The sequence below is a fragment of the Suricata suricatta genome, chromosome 10 (assembly GCF_006229205.1).
Source record: "Suricata suricatta isolate VVHF042 chromosome 10, meerkat_22Aug2017_6uvM2_HiC, whole genome shotgun sequence".
NCBI classification, from domain to species: Eukaryota; Metazoa; Chordata; class Mammalia; order Carnivora; family Herpestidae; genus Suricata; species Suricata suricatta.
Window position 1 is genome coordinate 120,289,536 of NC_043709.1, and position 18,683 is coordinate 120,308,218.

Below are 18,683 nucleotides of genomic sequence, written 5' to 3' on the forward strand. Positions count from 1 at the left end.
GATCATGAGACCAGCAAACCCACAGTGCTCTGAGGTTGCATTGGCCCGGCAACAAGCCACTGTAAAATGGAAACAATACTGGGGCACCTGGGTGGCTCAGTCAGTTACACTTCCAACTTCAACTCAGATCATGATCTCACTGCTCATGGGCTCGAGACCCACATCGGGCTCTGTGCTGACAGCTCAGAGCCTAGAGCCTGCTTTAGATTCTGTGTCTCCCTCTCTCTCTGCCACTCTGCCATTCTCTGTCTCTGTCTCTATCTCTCTCGAATATAAATAAACATTAAACATTTTTTTAAATAAATAAAAATTTTACAAAATGGAAGTGATACCTCTGGAATCAGGGTGAAAGGAGACAAGCAAACCACACAGGCAGGTGGCTCCATCCCCATTTCATCCGCCAGTATTGCCTCTCCCTCAGTGAACATCTATGGCCCTCTTGGGGGTAGGGAGGCCGGGATGGGAGGAGGTCTCTTCTGACCAGATGACAAAGGAAGAAAAAGGCTGCATTTACAGTCACAATGTGTCAGTTCAGGACGTAGGTGCAAGCCAAAAATGTATAGCAACTGTACTACTGTCCCCCTGAGGAGTGACCCTGAAAGGCAGCAACAAAGACAAAGCCTTTCAGGGGGCAGAGTTTCATTCAGGTGGTGCCGCTCTGCGGACAGGGACATAGCCCAAGGTAAGAATATACACAGACTCATGGCAGCGGTGAGTGGCTTGGCTGGTTAGTCTGGGGCCACAAAGGTCATTGGAGACTAAAGGTAAGTATTCTGAGTATTCTGTATTAACAGTATGTGGGGCAAACGCCCAACAATATAGCAGTCGAACGGGAAATAGAAAAGGTACTCAAGGAACTCAAGGGTCTGGCTGGGGATATTTACAGGCAGACTGTTGAAACACTCCAACTGTTTTTGTTTTGTTTTGTTTTTAGCTGCCTATGAAAAAAGTACATGAAGAGTAAGATAAGAAAGAAAGGAAATATAGTTTCCAAGCAGATTGAGAGGGAACATAGAGGAACCAGGATTTAAAAGATTTGAGGGCAATGCTGTTTCTCCTGATGAAGAAAGCCTCTCAGGGTAAGAAGTGGACACAGAAAAAAAAAATCAATCCAGGACACTGAAAATAAAACGTATCTCGGCATAAAGTTCAGATCAAGGATGGACCTAGACAACACTTTGTTGAAAGCGCAGGACGATTTTAGGTGATGTGTCATAGGGCTTTCTGGCCGAACAAAAAGCCTTCTAAGAATCCTAAGGGCGTGCCTCTCAACTAGACAATAGGGCTTCTAAGAACCATAAAGAAGTTGTTCCAGACCAACTTCCCAGTCCTGTTTCACAAAGAAGGCAGGTATGACTTTTACCAAATGGAGTTGATTATGATTCGATACAAACAAAATACACAATGTCTTTCAAGGGACTGAATCCTTTTGGACCAAAAGGGATAGAGACCATTAGTAATGAAAATGGCCCTCAGACTTCTACAGGCCAAAGAAGGGCCATTTATTATGAAAAAGGAAGGATGTCCCATGGGTAGAGGCAAGAGGTTTGGGAGCTATTCTCACAAATCAGGACTGGTCTAAAATGACAGGCGGGCAACATGTCACCTGCTGGATTTCAAAATTACTATGACTTCATAACTGTGCAATGTCTGCTGTGTTCCTCCCTTTGGGCTATTCCAATTTGCCTGTTCCTGCCTCATTGTTGTTGGGTGAGTGTTGAGCAAGCAACTTATCACTTCTATAGTTCTTCAGAGCAAGAGGAGCTATACCTAAGAAGCTTCAGTCAAGGAAATGCATCTGAGAAGGCCCATCAATGCCTACACCTAATTTTAATGATGAGGTCCTGGATTCAGGTTGAGCCACCATGAGATGAGACTTACAGTCTTGGAAGAAGGGGTACCTCATATTTCATATGAGGGAGGAATGTGAATAGTGGCCAGAGGATGGACTGTGGCCGCTACTCTTCAAGGACAACCATAATAATTCTGCCCTTCCTTGCCCTTCCTTGACTGGTTGCCATATTAGGCACTTGGTGTTAGTTTCTCTTATTGACCGAATGGACATTCAGCAGTGGCAGCAGCTGCTCAGCCTTATTGGCCGCAAGTCCATGCTGTCGGGCCCGTGTATGCAGAGCCTCATCCCTTGCACCATGGCCGTTTCCTTTATGAGCTCACTGAATCAGCACTGGGGTGGCTGGTGACAGATGCTGGCTGGTGTCAACCGGGTAAGGTGCTCTCCACTACTCACACAGGAGCCAAAGCTGACATTGCATCGAATGTGGGGTAGGGCTGGTGGCTGCACTGATCAACAGAATGCAAGAGGTGATGTTCTGGGAGTTCTGAACCCAGACTTTAAGAGGCCAAGTAGCTTCTACTTCCTGCCTCTTTGTCTCTTAAGACAACCTACAAGAAGCTCCGGCCATCTTGCTGGAAGGGGGGTTCACATGGAGGAGCACCGAGACACCAGACATCCGGCCCCGCCCCATCTCACTGCGGCTGAGTGAAAGATCCCGCACAACCCCAGCAGAGGAGTCCCAGATGGGCCCCCAGCCAAACCACAAAATCATGAGATATAACTAATTGTAGTAACTAAGTTTGGGTGTGGTTTTTTACGTAGCAGCGGATAACAAAAAAGGGAAGGCAGGTCAGAGGGAGAGGAATGTGGAAAAGCCAGCAAATGGTAGTAGGCATGAAATGTGAAGTTCTTTGTATTGTAATGCCAACTCCCACAAGAAAACACTCACCAAAGAAGACACACTCAGAGAGCACCTTAGCCAGTTGACACCAGCCAGCATCTGTCACCAGCCACCCCAGTGCTGATTCAGTGAGCTCATAAATGGAATGGCCATGGTGCTAGGGATGAGGCTCTACATGCATGGGCCCAAGAGCATGGACTTGCGGCCAATAAGGCTGAGCAGCTGCTGCCACTGCTGAATGCCCATTCGGTCAATAAGAGAAACTAACACCATGCCCTTAATATGGCAACCAGTCAAGAATATGAACTGGTCACTTGGGAGCAAATAGATTACTTTGGACCCCTTCTGCCTGATAGGGGCAGAGATTTCCCTTTGGCAACCCACAAAACCTTGGCCCACAATACTCCCTGAGACTGGTGCTCAAACGGTGACATGGAACCCCACACAACACTGCATGGGCCATGGCAGCAGTAGGGGTGTATGACCATGGGATCAACTTATCCTTTCACTGCTACATCATGCAGAAGCTGCTGGCCTGAGAGAACAGTGAAATGGCCACTTAAAGATATAACTTAGCCAAAGCCAAAGCCAGCTTGGAAATAATACCTTGGATGGCCACTCCATGAGACACAGTAATATACAGCTGAAATCAGTGACTATTACATGGTACTATGTCCCCAATATACAGGAGTCTGAGAACCACAAGTTAGAAGTAGGAGTCAACAGTTTACCATCCCTTCCAGTAACCCACTTGAGAAATTTGTACTTCCTGTACCCACAATCCTAGGCCGAATGCGTCCACCAAGGGGTACAGTGAGACTGTCATTAAACTTAAAGCATAGCTACCTCCAGGTCACTTCAAATTCCTTTTGCCAAGAGACCAGCAGGTAAAAAAGCTAATCACCTTTCTAGAAGGAGTACTTCTGATTACCAGGAGGAGGGAGGATCGCTCTTACACAGTGAGGAAAGGAAAGAATACACTGACAGCCAGGGGACTCACTATGGTTGTCTGCTGGGACCCGTCCAAATTTGATTGTTAATAAAGAAATGCAGAATTGACAGCTTACAAAGGGCACAAGGAGCTTGAGTTCAGACCCCTCAAGGCTGGAGGTCACCTTCACTCCAGCAGACAAGCTTCCTAGACCAGAGGAAGTGCTCGCAAAGGATCATCACAGAGATGATGAGTATCAGTTATAGCCTCGAAACTGGCTGCAATGGTTAGGACCGTGATTCATCCCACTGGCCTTCCTCTTGTGAATTTCCCAGAAAGAGGCCGTCTGTAATCATGGAGAAGATAGGATGAGCTTACCATACAAAACTGGGTCGCATTTCAATTCTGCTCTCTTCTCAGTCTCATTTTCCTTGTTCCCTCAGAGGTGTCTTTCCATAAAGCATTCTTCAAAAAACCTCTTACACCCAAATCTCAGCATCTCAGGATCCATTTCCCTAGTAACTTGATCTGTGTCAACCTGCTCAATGAATCCAAGTTTGTATTAAAATAGATAACCAAGCAGCCCTCTTGGTGCAGTGAGCAGTGTGTCAGTGTCATAAAATAGATTACTATCTCTGGGAATGCAAACTGGTGCAGCCACTCTGGAAAACAGTATGGAGGTTGCTCAAAAAGTAAAAACTAGGAACTACCCTATGATCCAGCAATTGCACTACCAGGTAAGGATACAAAGTTACAGATTCCAAGGGGTACATGCACCCTGATGTTTACAGCAGTATTTTTCACAATAACAAAACTATGGAAGGAGCCCAAATGTCCATCGACTGGTGAATGGATAAAGAAGATGTGATACACACACACACACACACACACACACACACACACACACACAATATTAGCCATCAGAAAGAATGATATCTTGCCATTTGCAATGACGTGAATGGAAGTAGAGTGTATTACACTGAGCAAAGTAAGTTAGCCAGAGAAAGACAAATAACCATATGATTTCACTCATACGTGGAATTTAAGAAACAAAACAGATGACCACATGGAAAGGAGAAAAAAAGAGACAGAGAGAGAGAGAAAGAGAGAGAGAGAGAGAGAGAAACAAACCATGAGAGACTCTTAAGGATAGAGAACAAACTGAGGGTTGATGGAGGGAGGTGGGTGGAGGCCGGGCTAGATGGGGGATGGGTATTAAGGAGGGCACTTGTTGTGATGAGCACTGGGTATTATATGTAACTGATGAATCGCTGAATTCTACTCCTGAAATCAATATTACACTATATGTTAACTAACTATAATTAAATAAATTTACAAAAAAATAAAATAAGATACATAACTATCTCTACCAGATAATTCCAAATTTTTGTTTTCCACCAAAATCTAACCATGTTTAAGGGTTCCTATTATTTTCTGTCCTCCCCAACTCTTACAAGTGCTAAGCTAAAATTTTTGCCAGTCTGGTGCCTGTGTAATGGTGAACTGACATGTAATGAGATTGACATTCTCCTGATCAGTATGAAATAATCTTTTCAGATGCTTATTGGCCATATAGGCCACTTGACTTTCCTGTTCATGTCTATTAACTTTTTCTATTAGGCATTTCTCTTCTTTTTAAAAATAATCTATATAGGATTCCAATGTTGGTTTTATGAAGTACAACTCTTGGCTTGCCATTTCATTCTTCTAAGAATGTCTTCTGAGGGGCGCCTGGGTGGCTCAGTCAGTTGAGCACCTGACTCTTAATTTCAGCTCAGGTCATGATCTCACGGTCATGAGAGGGAGCCCCACTTAGGACTCCATGCTGAGCATGTATCCTGCTTATGATTCTCGCTCCCTCTCCCTCTGCTCCTCCCCCACTCACACTTTCTTTCTTTCTCTAAAAAATAAATAAATAATGTGTTTTGATAAACATAACCTCTAGATTTTTTTAATTTTTGAAAAAGAGACAAAGAAAGCGAGCAGGGGAGCGGGGCAGAGGGAGAGAGACCTTGTAATGTTGATGTTATCAAATTTCTCCATCTTTGGGGCACTTGGCTGGCTCAGTCAGTGGAGCATGCAACTATTGATCTCAGGGTTGTGAGTTCAAGTCCCATGTTGGGTATAGAGATACTTAAAAATAAAATCTTTTAAAAAATCTATCAGTCTTTACTTTTATGATGAGTGGGGGGTTTTTCAGGGGGAGGTGTCTTATTTCAGAAAGTCCCTATCATAAGGCCACAGGATATTTAGTGATATTATCTTCTAAAAGCATAGTTGCTTTATTTTTCATATTTAAGTCTATGATTCATCTGGAATTAATTTTGTGTGTAGTGTGAAGTAGAAATATAATTTTGCTCTTTCTACATATGTAACCAATTGTCCCCATACCATATATTGAAAATTCAGTCCCTTCTCCACTATTCTTCAGGGCCACCCTATATTTTTTAATAGACTCTTAATTTTTTAGAACAGGTTTAGATTTACAGAAAAATTGAAACCATAGTGCAAAGTACTCATGCACCCCACATCTAGTTTCTCCTATTATTAACATCTTACATTACTATAGCACATTCAGTATCATAAACCATTATCAACACATTATTATCCAGAATCCATAGCTTATCAGATTTCCTTAGTTTTTACCTAATGTCCTTTTCTATCCAGGATCCTACATTACATTTTCTTGTCTTGTCTCCTGAGATTCCCTTTGGCAGTAATAATTTCTCAGACGTTCCTTGTTCTTGAGGATTTTTAGTTTTGAGGAGGACCAGTCAAGTAGTCTACAAGATGAGCCTCTACTGAACTTTGTCTAATGTTTTCCTCATGAACAGACTGGGATTATGGGTTTGGAGAAGGAAGGCAACAGAGATGAAGTCCCATCATATCAAGAGTACATACTATCAACATAACTTATCTCTACTGACATGTCCTTGATCACCTGGCCGAGGTAGTGTTTGTCAGGTTTTTCCACTGTAAAGTTACTCTTTCCTCCTCCCCCCACCCATTTCCAAACCGTACTCTTTAGAAGAAAATCACTATGCACAGCACACACGTAGGGAGTGGGGAATTACACTCCCCCTTTCCTTCTGAGTCCACCTTCTTAAAAAATTATCCTTGGGGCACCTGCTTGGCTCAGTTGGTGGAGCATGTGACTCTTGATCTTCAGGTTATAAGTTCAAGCCCCATATTGGGTTCAGAGATTACTTAAAATACAATCTTTTAAAAATTGGTTAAATGTCCTTAAGTATGGTTCTGGGTTCTCAACTGTTTCCATTGGCTCTACTTATCTATCCCTGCACCAATACTCTACTGTCTTATATATTTTATAATAGATCTTACAGAGGGAGGGGAAGAAAACCCCTCAAAATAATTAAAAATTTTTTTAAATTATGGTAAAATATATATAACATAAAACTTAATAACACCTTGATCATGTTAAGTGTACAGTATTGTTAAGAACATTAACATTGTTGTATAGCCAGTCTTCAAAACTCTTTTCATCTTGCAAAACTAAACCTCTATGCCTATTACACAACAGCTCCACAGTCTCCCCCTCCCCCAGCCTCTGGCAGCCACCGTCCATTTGAATCTCTGTTTCTGAATTCCACAGTCTAGGTATGTCAGGTAAGTGGCACCATATGGTATTTATATTTTTGTGACAGGCTTATTTTATTTAGCATAAAGTCCACAGGGGTCACTGGGTTGTTGCATGTGTCAGAATTTCCTTCCTTTTCAAGGCAAAGGATGTTCCATTGTATGTACATAGCACATTTTGCTTATCCATCCATCTGTCCATGGACACATGGATTACTTCCACATTTTAGCTACTATGAAGGATTCTACTCTGAACATGGGTATACAAATATTTCTCTGATATACTGTTTTTCAAACCTTTTGGTTACGTATCAAGAAGCAGAATTGCTGGACCTTATGCAATTCTATTTCTAATTTTTTGAGGACCCACCATACGGTTTTCTATAGTGGCTGCACCATCTTCCATTCCCACCAGCAATGCACATTGGTTCTAATCTCTCCATGTCCTCACCCACGCTTGTTATTTACTGCTTGTCGTTGTTATTCTGTTGTTTGAAATGGTAGCCATCCTAATGTAGGTGAGGCTAGATCTCCCTGCGGTTTGGATTTGTGTTTCCCTAATGATTAGTGATGTTGAGCTTCTTTTCATGTACTTACTGGCTATTTGTATATCTTCTTCTTTTTTTTTTTAAACGTGTATTTATTTTTGAGAGAGACAGGGAGACAGAGCCTGAGTGGGGGAGGGGCAGAGAGAGAGGGAGACACAGAATCCAAAGCAGGCTCCAGGCTCTGAGCTGTCAGCACAGAGGCCAACACAGGGCTCAAACTCATGAACCGTGAGATCATGACCCGAACTGAAGTCGGATGTTTAACTGAGCCACCCAGGTGCCCACTTTTTAAAAAAAATATATTTTTAATGTTTACTTATTTTTGAGAGACAGAAAGGGACCGAGCATGAGCGGAGGAGGGGCACAGAGCAAGGGAGACAAAGAATCCAAGCAGGCTCCAGGCTCTGAGCCATCAGCACAAAGCCCAACACAGGGCTCGACTCATAAACTGTGAGATCATGACCTGAGCCGCAGTCAGACACTTAACCAGGTGTCCTATTTGTATATCTTCTTTACAGAAATGTCTATTTGACTGCTTTGTCCACTTTTTAATAAAAACCCAATAGGGTTGTTTTCCTGTCACTGTTGAATAAAGCTGTCGAAGTTCTTTATATATTCTAGATACCAACCCTTGATCACATATACTATTTACAAATATTTTCTCCCAGTCCATGGGCTGGCTTTCCACTCAACTGATAGTGTCATTCGTTTGCCACAAGTTTTTAATTCTGATGTAGTCCAATTCATCTATTGGACTATTTTTCTTGTTGCTTCCTTTTTGTTGTCCAAGAAATCATGGCCAAATTCAATGTCATGAAGATTTCCCTATGTTTTCTTCTAAGAGTTTTAAAATTTAAAAACTTGTATTTAGGTATTTGATCCATTTTGAGTTGATTTTCATATATGATGTAAGGTAAGGACCCAACTTTATTCTTTTGCAATGTGGAAATCCAGTTTTCCTCACACCATTTGTTAAAAAGACTGTCCTTTCTCCCTTGAATGGTCTGTGAACTCTTGCCGAAAATCATTTGATCATATCTACAAAGGTTTATATGTGGGTTCCCTAATCTCCCTCAGTGTTAGTTTTAAGAGAGAAAAGTAGAATTCAAAATTGTATATATAGTATGAGTTCAGGTATTATTTTTATATTATAAGTGCTATTGAACAAATAAAAGAATACATGTTTATTATAGAAAATTTGGAAAGTAAAGGATAAAAAAGTCACAAATAATCTTCTTTTGGTGTATTTCATTCACATCAAGAAATATTTGTAAATGACCTATGTAAGTAATTTAGTCTCATTATAAAATTAAGAACATGCTTTTAGGACAGTTTTGTATCTAGCTTTTTATAGCTAAGTCTATATTTTAACATTGTCCAAAGGCCTTTTTCCTGAAAACTATTATGTAAATGGCTATATAGTATTCTAATGTGTTAATAATATACCATAACTTATTTCACTATTTCCATAAGTATCGCATATTTTATTTTATGATGTCTGTTAAATATATATAGTAAATATCATTGTACTTAAATTTACACATATTTATTACTATAACCTTAAGCATACAGTACTTCGATAACAATGAAGAATTTTCTTTAAAAAAGAAAGTAGAATTTTGTTCTGGATTCTTATTTCTGTGAAGCCTTTCCTTACTGGTATTAAAAACTGGGCTTTCCACAACTTTAAACACAGCTTTTTTCCTCACACAAATTAGATTTTCCTTTATAGTTGTTTATAGTTTCAAAATAACAGGATGACTATTTGTTTTCTTCCAACAGAGGACTCTGGATCCTAAGATTTTAGAATATATTATTTGGAAAACTACTGAGTCATCTTCTCTTACTGTACCTTCCAGTCTCAAATCTCACCTTGATTTTAATGTTTAAAATTCATTTTCAAAAATAAAATTTTAGGGGTGCCTGTGTGGCTCAGTCGGTTAAGTGTCCGTCTCCGGCTCAGGTCATGAGTTCTCGCATTCAGTAGGTTCAAGCCCCAAATTGGGCTCTGTGCTGACAGCTCAGAGCCTGGAGCCTGCTTCAGATTCTGTGTCTCCCTCTCTCTCTGTCCCTCCCCCACTTGCACTCTGTCTCACTCTAAAAAAATAAACAAACATTAAAAAAATTTTTTTAATTTTTAAATTAACTTAATGTTGTTTTTGTTTCGTGTTTTTAAAGATTTTATTTTTAAGTAACCTCTACAGCCAACGTGGGGCTCGAATTTACAATCCCAAGGTCGAGTCCCATGCTCCACCCACTGAGCCAGCCAGCTCCCCCTGTTGCCTGCTTTAATTTTTTTTTAATGTTTTTGTTTGTTTGTTTCCTGCTTTTCCATAGGTGGAGTAGGAGCCATTTTTCTTTGCTTACAGACAAAACTCAAAACTTCAAATAAATAGTAAATTTCCCGTATTTTCTGTCTTACTAGCACAAATTTATTCTTATCAAGTTTATCACAGAGAGCTAGATTACAAGAGAGGAGGCATGGAAAACTGACTTTCAAGTTCTATTACTTCTCCCGACTGTCATGTGTCAGCACTCATCTGATAGGGTTTAGTAGTAAATTTATTTTTGACCCCCAATCTATGACAAGTTAAAATTCTCTGTAACCTGAGAATCCAAATGTTTACAATTTTAAAATTATATTTTGGTGACTGAGAACAAGAGGAGAACAAGAGGGACGTCTCTGGGAGGTTGATAATTAGTCTATTAACTCATCAAGATGTAGGTTACAAAGAGTTTCCTTTAAAACTATATTTTAAGAGTTTTCTTAAGGTGTATGAGTCCTTACAAACTGTTAATGCCTTCCTTAAAATGTAAGCTATAGAAATAACTTAAAACACATTTACAATTTTACAGATATATTCTCATATCATTCTTGTAATTTCGACATTATTTTCAATATGTAAAAACACAGAAAGCACTGATACGACCAATCTGAAGCACTATAAATGAAACGCTGCAGTTGATAAAACTAGCATTCTCTTCATAGGAATGGGAAACAATTTTTTAAATTTATTTATTTAAGTAATCACTTCACCAAAGGTGGGCCTCGAACTCACAACCTTGAGATCAAGAGTCGCATGCTCCTCCCACTGAGCCAGCCAGGCAACCAGATAAAATTAACATTCTTAGTTATTTAAAAGATTTCAACTTCTCAAACTATTTTCTACTTAAACGTATTACAGTTTATTCTACCACCAATTTATTCCTACTCTGCCGGCTGTAGCTGTGAGTTGAATATTTTAGGCCTCGTGCCCAGCAAAGTTCCGAGAAATAAGATTAAAATTCATGTTGGCATGACTCATTATGATGTATCATGTATGCAGAAACAAGGCATTTGTGGGGTTTTGGCAGTTTAAAAGTTTTTCCCCCCAAACCTTGTATCGTATGACATCAGACACAGGTGTTAGAAATGAAAACAGAGACATGGTCACCATGTGGCTTCCTCCTAACCTCCATTATTTAAAGAAATGCTGTGATATAAAAACATCTTAAATTATTATTTACTATAAGTTATATGAATAATATAATAACTTCTCTAATGTTCGTACACCACAGCACCTGTGTTCACCTTTCACTGGCATTAGCTAAAGTACACACTGTTCACTAACAATATTAGGAACATATTTACATATTCAGATGCTCAACATAGACCTTTTAATTCTCTTCAGTCTTCAATTAACAATCTAAAGGATCTCCACACGGTTCTGGGCTTTGTCAGTATCACAGACCCAAGAAACTGAAAACAAAGCAACGCTCCCCAGAAGTAGCGTTAATTGCAACATCTATAACCAATACACATTAAAATTTTACAAAGCCAATTTCTCCCGGAAGATTTAAGTGATATTTCTAAAATGCTTCCCACCCGTCTTCTCTGTATTCAATCAACAGTGAGCACAAGGACTTGTGCTAAGCACTTCCCTGCATAATAAAATCAACTACTTGCATTAGAGGGCAGTTTTGCCCTCCTCACCCCACCTCCATTCTCATTTAATCCTTCCTTTTTATTTTCTGGCCTCTAAATCCTATTAATCCCTGAAATAGGATGAGATAGAACATACTGAAAAATTTTAGGATCAAATTTAAAACTGCCGCCTCGGCAGCTGTCCAGTGCAAACCGTGGTGCTATCTCACAAAAGCGTCCCCAAATCAGGGTCTCTATCGGCACACCCCAAAGGTCAAACAGCAGCCTGGGGTCCAAGAACCCTTGAACTCCACATGAGTTCCCAGTGCTTGAATCTATTCCTCTTTCTTGAATCCATTCTATCTTCCTTCCATGTTTTGCCTGGGCTTTTCCAGCCCATCTTTGTTTCTAATCTTGCCTTCTCCACAGAAATACTATCAAATTGTTTCCCAAAGATCCATTTCACATTAAGATTTCATGTTCCTACCCAGTTTTCATTTCAATAAAATTAAGCAGCACAATGAAAGTGCAAGTTAACAATGCCCTTTAGTACTCCATGAATGTTCCATGGGGGTTTTTTTCCTTCGTGAAATTTGGAGCAAAATATTAATGAAACTTCATAAAAACTAATTAAAAATATCACCTTTGGTTTTAAATTAACTAATTAATCAAGCAGCTCTATGTTAGAGGAGAGATAGAGTACAGCAGTGAGGAGCATGGGCGCTGGAGACTGACTGCCTGGGTTCAAATCTGTCCCACACTAGTGACTAACTGCAAATTCAGGCCAATCGGTCCATTGCACCTTGCGTCCGGTGGTTTATCTGTACGGTGGCAACAGTAGGGCCTACCTGGAAGGGTTGTTGTAAGGATCGCCCACATTCATCCATGAAAGCACTCAGAGGCAGTGACTGGCCAAGACTGAACACTCACTACACGTGAGCCTTAATTAACACGTACACCTGAAAAATACAAAGAAAAGCGTAACTATTCATTTGTGGGAATAAAACATCACTTTTCTCCAGAACCATCCTTCAAAGTTCTGTAATCTAGACCCAAGACAATAATTACGAAGAAACTATGATTACTTCTCAAAGGCAGCATATATTTAGAGAATGAAATACAAGGTAACTATTTTGAGGGAGTTTTGCATTTTGTGAACTACATTGTATATGCTTCTGGAAGCAAAATATGTTAGCAGTTTCACTTTTAATCTTTCTCGTAATTTTTTTTTTTTAAGTTTAACACAGTTACACCGTTGTCAAAAGACAAAAACAAAAATCAGGTTTGCTCCCTTTCTGGATAGATGGGAAATGTGGCAAGTCCTTTCCATGGTCTATAAAATTCTGGTCCTTGAGTTTAAAAAGTAAAATATAACACATAAGTGCTCTTACAATCGTGTTCTCTCAAAGGCTTTATAAACAAACATTTCTGAATTCACCAACACCAGAGTCAACGTTGAAGTTATGCTTACGCGAACGGGGAAGAGGGCACGTTGCACGATTCACCATTAGTGTTAAAACCGTGAAGTGTTTTAAATTAATGTGCAGCCTGAACTTGGCACCTCTTAAATACATACATGCACGCGACCTCTGACATTTCAAGGGTCCTGAAGCAGAGCGAGAGCAGCTCAGGCCGCGCTCCCGCCCTGGGGGCCTCCGGGGCAGCTCGCAGCTGCAGAGGCGGGTTCGAGCCCCGAGTGCGGCGGCTGTGGGGCCCACCCGGCCTCTGCGCGCTCCCGGCGCTGGCCGCCCGTGCCCGTCAGCTCGGAGCTCTCGGGAGCCTGGCGGGCCAGGAAGGGACTTGAGCGGCCTGGGCTTCAGGAAAGAGCGAGAAGAACGAGGGCTCCTTTGGGCACACAGCGGCCTGAGTTTGGGAACTGAGAGTTTGCAAGTGAAAGCACGCGCGGGCTTTGAGGCGCCGGACCCTCTACCTCCCTCCCCGCCCCCCGGGGAAGCGCAGGACAGCCCACCTGCCCGTCTCCAGCTGGGGACGGCTGGGGGAGGGGCCGCCAGCGCTCCCGGAAGCTGAAGAGCCGCTCGCAGGGTTGGCGGTGAAGGGAGTTGGGCGGTTTCTTTTCTCTCAACCCCCGGATATCCACCTCCTAGTCGTCCGTCGGTCTGAACTCCAAGAATTGTGCAAAAGTACCCATGACAAAGCCGCAAAAGGCAGGCCGTCCCTGGGTGGGCTCGAACCACCAACCTTTCGGTTAACAGCCGAACGCGCTAACCGATTGCGCCACAGAGACTCTGGTGTCATTGTCCTCTCCAGCTACAGCTTCTATGGGGAAGTGTAAAGACGTGCAACTGCGGCTTCCCGATTCATGATATTAAAGTCAGAATTTTTCGCTCAGTATATCTAAACCTCTTCATTTTATTTTCCGCCTTTAAAGCATATCGGAAAATTATATACTACAGCACGATGGAGCAGAATTTCGGATGGCAGCGTGTATTAAAATAACGTCGTTTTTTCCCCAACTCCCGTTTGGAACGTTCTGTTTCAAGAAGATAACTATTCTGATGTTTCCTTTTTATAGGGAAATAAAATTTTAATCTTGTGAGTTAAGAAACTTTCTTTTGTTTCAAACTCTTTGTCCAGTGTTTTGCTCGCTAATCTTCATGAGTTACTTGTGTGGCACGCCTGAGGTCATCTGAATTGTATTTATTTGCTTTCTTTATTTTTATTTTTCGGGTATTATTAAGTACATATATGCAATCCGTATTTGCTTGCCACGTACTGGCCTACGAGCAATTAACTGTCATTAACATTTTGTGATTGGAAAAGAGCACTGGGGAAAACTACGTACAATGGCGCTCCTCAGTCCCGTCCCGTGCATTCTGTTTCACTGCTAAACCGCCCTTCATTCTCCCTGGATGTAGCCGAAACACGCAGCTTTGAGCCATGCCACTTGAAACACACATTTCACAGGATATTTATAATTCAATTTGAGGAAAAAGAAGTTAAGAAAGAAGTATGATTTATGACTAACTCCTGAAAATCCCTAGCTGTTGACAAACATGTTACATCTCTGCATATGTTCTGTATGAAAAATTTCCCCTTTGTGTATTTCCAAGGCCTGTTGAAGTGCTCTTCAAAACTGTAAACACTCTTTTTTTCCTCTTCTCTCCTCAAATAACTGCTAGTTTCCACTTGCCAATTCTATATTTAAATTTTTAACAGTCACTACATTGCTTTGTCCAGAATCCCTGGAGAAAGAATTCGTTTTGTGATTTATAGAAATTGTGGCTACAGCCTCAACCCAATCAACATTTTGAGTTCCTGTGGTTTGATAAGACCATTTAAATTGGCTTTGGGAAACAATTACCAGAATTCCTTGGAAGCGCTGGGATATTAAACAGCTGTGAATTCACACCAAGCTGTACCCGTCCTCTCTAAACAAACTTTTAGACGTGGACTCGAAAATTCTGAGTTTGGGAGGGAAAAAAAATCCAGGAAGTGCTTATAAAGAACACATAAAGAGTCTTCTTTTATTTTATGATGCCACCTTCACATATGATGATAAACCTTCATTTGTCTTTTATGCTCCTGTTATTGTGAGCTAAGATCACCGCGCACTGGTTCTACTTCTGTGAATACCAAAATGAGCGTCCTGTCGGCAGCTGCTGCCCTGTGTCTATTCAATTAGAGCAAATTGGAAGGAGGTGACTCCTCCCCCTTCATTCGGCATTAATCCTCCTGCTTAAAATAATATTAGAAACTGTTCTCTTCATGTAAATATCTTTAGCTCCAAGCTCTTTTGCTCACTTCAGTCATCATACATGCAGTTTAACTTCTAAAAAGATGATGAGAAACCGTTGATGAGAAAAACTAATTCAAAAAGGAATATTAATTTGTGTGCTAAACATGTGTCTATGTGAACACCACATTTGTTTTAAAACTCAGTCTTGAAGTCTGGTTCTGTAGTTGTTAATATTTTTTTAATAGAATAAAGGGCTATTTCCACGGTTCATTAACTTTGTCTCTTGCTTTTTGTTTTTCTTGTTTTGTTTTGGGATCTTCTCTTGAAAATACTTTAAAATAACATATAAATATTAAACACACTAAATGGAATCTCAGTGTTTTACTCCAGTGATGTCTATCAAACAGCTCTTATGCAAAATGTTCCCTTACAAAAATAAAAGGATGTGTTTTCCTCTAAATCTTTGTGATTACTTCATCTCAGGCCTTATATCTATGCCCAGTATTTAAACTCAAATTAAGCCCACTGGAGTGATTTGAGAAACATCCATTATCTTTTCTTAAATTTCAGGATCACCTAAGATAAACAATTCTTATAGCTTCATTAGTACTTAGGTCTTTATAATTGCTAAAAGTGAAAAGCACCGAGCATTTTGTATATTATACACAATTGAACTTTACCTTTGCCAAGAATGTGCCCTATCAAAGAGGCTGACCTGTGCAGATTAATGGGCCTATATATTTTATTTCCTTCTTAGACAGGAAAAAAGAGAGAGAGGGAGAGAAAGAACATCTGTGCAAATGGGGTCCACCTGTCTTACCAGACAAGGCAAGACGGAGCACATTGATTTATACACCTTCCAGGTAGCATGAATCCAGTGCTTTCGGATAATGGGCTTCCGGCCTCAGACCAACAGAACAGGCAGCTCACAGGAGCCCCGTTAACACACTTGTACATGACCTTAATTCTTCTGAATGACTGTATTTCAGAAAGATGGCGACTGAGTGGTTAAAAATGAAAAACCCAGTGGGTCAGAGTTATTTTTTAATCCAGCGAGTTAGAGAAATTGTCTCAATAAATGCAAGATTGCAGCACCCGGAAACGAGTTAAAAGAGAACGCTAATGCAACGGTCACGGAGAGCAAGAAAATTATGAGACCAAATTTTCAAAGACACTTAAGTCACATTTTAAAACTGATTTAAAGTAGGGTTGAACCCTTCCAACCAGTTTCAAATTTAAACAATATTTCTTACAAAAAGGATCGTTCCCATTCAAAACTGTTGACTAAGGGCCAGTTGTCAGGTTAGCAGGCCAATGGCAGTGTCCAAAATACTATTGAGTCCAAGACACCGTTCACAGAGGACAACTGCTCGCCTAGTTTACTGCTTAGTTGGGTCTACTCGCAAACTAAAAAAATTAAGAAAGGTTTTTTAGAATATCGTATCTTCTTTTCATCACTTTTATTTTTGAGAGAGAGCTCGCGCGCATGCGCGTCCACGCACACGCAAGTATTGGGGGGGAGGGGCAGGCAGAGAGGGAAAGGCTCCCTGCTGTGAGATTACGACCTGAGTCGAAACAGAGTGAATGCTTAAGGGACTGAGCCACCCTCTCACCGTTTCTTTGTTTTTTAAAATTGTCTCACTTAGTTGGAAAGTTTTGTGACATTATTCAGATAATTATCTCCATTTCATTCTTTTTTAATGTTTATTTTTTGGGAGAGAAAGGGCATGAGTAGGGGAGGAGCAGAGAGAGAGGGAGACACAGAATCGGGGCTTGAACCAAGGAACCACGAGATCATGAGCTGAAGTCGACGCTCAACTGATTGAGCGACCCAGGCGCCCCTGAATATTTCTGTATTTTAAAGCCAGCATTGGTAAAGAGTGTAACGCTTAAGTGCATGGCTGCTGTACCCGGGCTGTCTAGATGAGAACCTAGCTCTGTGCTTACTGGCTGTGTGCCATTGGGCAGGTCATTTAACCTCTCCGTGCCTCAGTTTCCTCAACTGTAAGCGGGAGGTAATAATCGTACATGCATGTTAGGATTCATTCTTAGCATTCATCTTGAGGATAAAATAAGAAAAGCACTTAGAACCGTTCCTGGCACTTAGAAAATGCTATGTATAGCTGGTTTTATTTATAATGTTGTATTTCAACATAAAAATCTACATCTAGCTTTTAAAAACTTTTTTTTTTTTAAAGTAAGCTCTATCCCCAATGTGGAACTCCAACTTACAAGCTTGAGATCAAGAGTCACATGGTCTACCGATTGAGCCAGCCAGATTCCCCCTCTCACACGTATTGATAGTAGATGTGTGATGATTAGTTACTGAAGAAAATGAAATGCTAGATTATCCTACTACTATTTGGAACCCACGAACCATGAAATCATGACCTGAGCCGAAGTCGGACACGTAACCAACTGAGCCACCCAGGCTCCCCTTCTTCATTTTTAAAATTGTTTCAGGAAGTTTTGTGAAATTATTCAGATAATTATCTCCATTTCATTTTAACTCAATAGACATGATTTAAGAGAAAAGGTAAAGAGGCAGAAATAATATATTGATATTCTGCCCAGTGCATTTGACAAAAATTATTAAAACTATAGTTCATTCTTAAACCTCTCCTTTGTATGTGGAAATCATTTTTACAGCTTTGCCAAATATACGGATCTAAAATTTTAATCATTGCTTTTCTCATCAGTGGGAAAGTATTATTCACAAACTGTATTGGTTATTTCAACTGTATCCACACCAAAAGAATCTTGGATCCAGCTAGAAATTATGGGGGTTGGGAGAGAGCATGGATTTTAATTTTCTTTCATGTACACCGGAAACTTCTCCAGGAAAATAAGCCTATGGTTATCTCAGTAGTTTGGATCGCTCCTACCTCAGAGTCCATTTCTGGACCACAGCACTGTTAATACAGAAGCCACAGTCTTTTATTTCCAATGATGCTTTCACAGACACACTTTGAGGAAATAGATTTTTGCTACGCTATCTATACAGTGAATGTGCTGATACACTGGTCATCCTGCCTATCCGTCTGAATTTACCCATTAAAAATTAGCATTAAAGAAAATCAGAACAGGCTTGCCGGGTGGCTCATTCAGTTAAGCATCCGACTCTTGATTTCAGCTCAGGTCATGGTCTCATGGTTCTTAAGATCTAGCCTCGCATCAGGCTCTGCACTGAGTGTGGAGCCTACTTAAGATTCTCTCTCTCCCTCTGCCCCTCTCCCACTATCACATTCTCCCTCTCTCTCTCTCTCTCTCTCTCTCTCTTAAAATGAATAAACATGTTTTAAAAATCAGA

General features: G+C 40.7%; 1 non-coding gene across 1 annotated transcript; it reads right to left on the bottom strand.

Moving 5' to 3' along the window:
* Window positions 1-13,847: 13,847 nt before the first annotated feature.
* Window positions 13,848-13,921, bottom strand: TRNAN-GUU. The gene has a single exon. It is a non-coding gene; the product is annotated as a tRNA-Asn (tRNA).
* Window positions 13,922-18,683: the final 4,762 nt, after the last annotated feature.